Source organism: Coptis chinensis, chromosome 6 (genome assembly GCF_015680905.1).
Source record: "Coptis chinensis isolate HL-2020 chromosome 6, ASM1568090v1, whole genome shotgun sequence".
In the NCBI taxonomy this organism is placed as follows: domain Eukaryota; kingdom Viridiplantae; phylum Streptophyta; class Magnoliopsida; order Ranunculales; family Ranunculaceae; genus Coptis; species Coptis chinensis.
In genome coordinates this window covers 22609768-22612571 of record NC_141461.1, presented here as the reverse complement: position 1 = coordinate 22612571, position 2804 = coordinate 22609768, and positions in this window count along the sequence as shown.

Genomic DNA, 2804 nt, shown 5'->3' with positions numbered 1-2804 from the left:
TTAATTCGCTTATGGAAATGGAGAATCTACCAACTAATTCTCCTCAAGGGTCTCTTCCACTAGCGTCTCAGCCAATGGTTAGTTCCCCGCTTATCTCTCAAGGTGACCAATCACTGTCTAGCCATGGACAACCACCCCAAGGAGGTGGTCAGAGTCCAACATCACCCCTTCCTGGATCGGAAGAACTAATGAGACAAGCAATGGAGAGAATGCTTCAAGAAATGCTACCAAAATTCATGAACATGGGGCAAGGACAATTTTCTCAAGGGCAATCCACTCCGCTACCACTACCAAGGTTTGATCTTAACCTACCTACTCCATAAACCCAACTACCTACTAGGAATGTCGTATATCAATCCACCCAACTACAACTTCCTATACCAACTCAGACTCCAAGCCAACCCATCTTTTATATCGACCCTACCTACATGGCACAACCCACCGTTCATCATTCATAATATAACCCAAACCAATATACATCCACACCCATGTTCACCCCAAATTTATCCCAACCCATGAACTCTACACCATTCATGTTCCCTCCTCCATACATCACACAGACACCACAACCTACCACTCATATGAACACCCAAAATCAAATTCCTATCATCCAAGATCAATACCAAGGCCCAGTGGCAGACAGATTGAAAAAGCTTGAGGAAGCACTGACCAAGATCAAAGCGGACGAGTTCGATTTGGATAGTCTTTGTCCATATCCACAAATTAGGGTTCCACATGGTTTCGAATTCCCTAAGATGGAGAGATATGATGGAACTGGGTGTCCCAAAGCCCATGTAAAAATGTACGCTAGCTACTTGCAGCCTATGGGGATCGGGCCAGAACTATTGGTCCAATTATTCCAGAGGAGTTTAAAGGGTCGGCACTGACTTGGTGGATGAACACAGACACTTAGAAGATGAGAACGTGGGCTGAACTTGCAACAACTTTTGACCCATTTTTCATACAATACGGAACATCCAGATGGGTAGAAGACAATTGGAGACACTCAAGCAAGGTCTAACTGAGACATTCACCGAGTATGTAACCAGGTGGAGGACCAAAGCAACTCAGATTCTAGACAGGCCGTCAGAGACCGAACAGATTCGAATGGTGGTAAAAAGTTTGAACTCCGAATATGCAAATCGATTGAGTCTCAGCTATCATCCATCTTTTCAGGCTTTGGTTTCAGCAGGGACTTAAATTGAAGATGCTTTAGCTTGTGGAACTATGACCTCAATTATATCATCAGGTTCAAATGATGCTCAGAAGAAGAAGCCACCTTCAGTTATTGTCAATAAGCCGAAGGACACACATGCCGTTGCCACACAAGTACAACCTCAGCCACATACGCAAATTCAGTCGGAGGTGACAAATCATCCTTTTTCCAATCAAGTCATTTTCCCTCCAAGACAGCAAGACAGGGGTTTTCCCAGGCAACAGAGTCAGTTCACAAAATTGGGCTTCCTATTACAAGTTGTATTGAGAGCTTTAGTCTAACAGGGCTTGATTACGTTAATGCAGCCGAGGCCTCCTCCAAATCCAGTGCCGTTCTGGTACGACGCTTCGAAACATTGTGACTTCCATCAGGCTCCAGGTCACACGATGAAGAGGTGCATGCTCCTTAAACATCTTATCCAAAACTTAATTGATGAGGGTAAGATAGATGCCTCCAGTCTCGGCACTCCCAATATTTCGACAAATCCATTTCCAATTCATAATGGAAGAGTTAATACTTTGGAAGCTGTCAAAAGGGATCCGACATCATTCATCATTCCGATCAAACAGACGTCCAATGTTAGCACCACAAGACCAGTTAATCTTCAAGATGCAGTTAGAAGATGCATGGAGCAAACAAAGCCTAGAGGTATCCAATTAAATGAGGTGGTGGCACCATTTTTACATAGTCCACAGATGCAAAAGTCGTTCAAGTTGACTAGAGAGCATCTGGAATCCTTTATGATGCAGAGGCCCATTACAAAATGGGTAGATCCTTTGAATACATCTCAATCCGCGGCATCATAAGTTGGGTCAGAACCTCAAGGACCCATGATTCGCTAGAATCCAACTCAGCAGCAGGTGATCCCAACTCCTATCACAATCCCCAAGGTCCAGTTTGTGCCAACCAAGAGTCACGATACCGAGGAGGTTATAGGGAAGAAGTTAATTGAGCCCGAGAAAAGCAAAGATGACTCAGCAATCTCACTACATCAGTTGAAACAATTAGAACCTAGTTTGGCAGAAGAATGTGTTGAGACTCATGGTTTGACAAGAGGAGGAAGGATATACAAGGCACCACACTTACAGAAGGATCAGGTTTTGGCCCAACAGCCTGACCCGCCCACGGCTACTGAACCAGAGAAGCAGGAAGATAATGAAGTAATCCAACAATTGCAGAAAACCAAGTCCAACATTTCCATATGGGGTTTACTCATGGCATCACCCCAACATAGGCAAGCAGTTCTTCAAGTCTTGAACCAAGCTCATGTTCCAGCTTCTATCCAGTCGAATGATTTGGCACGTACCGTCGCTTCCCTGAGGAAGACAAACTCCATAATATTTTCTGATGATGATCTAACCGTAGATGGAATAACCCACACAAAAGCGTTGACTATTACGGTGCATTGCAACAACCATAAGGTGCCATTTGTACTGATTGATAACGGATCTGGTTTAAATATCTGCCCGGTTAATTATGCGAAAGCCATTGGAATCATGTCGGAAGACTTCACTTTCACTAAGGATACAGCCAGAGCAGTTCATTGGTTTGATAATCAGAGAAGAGAAGTCCTTGGCGAGTTCACAAC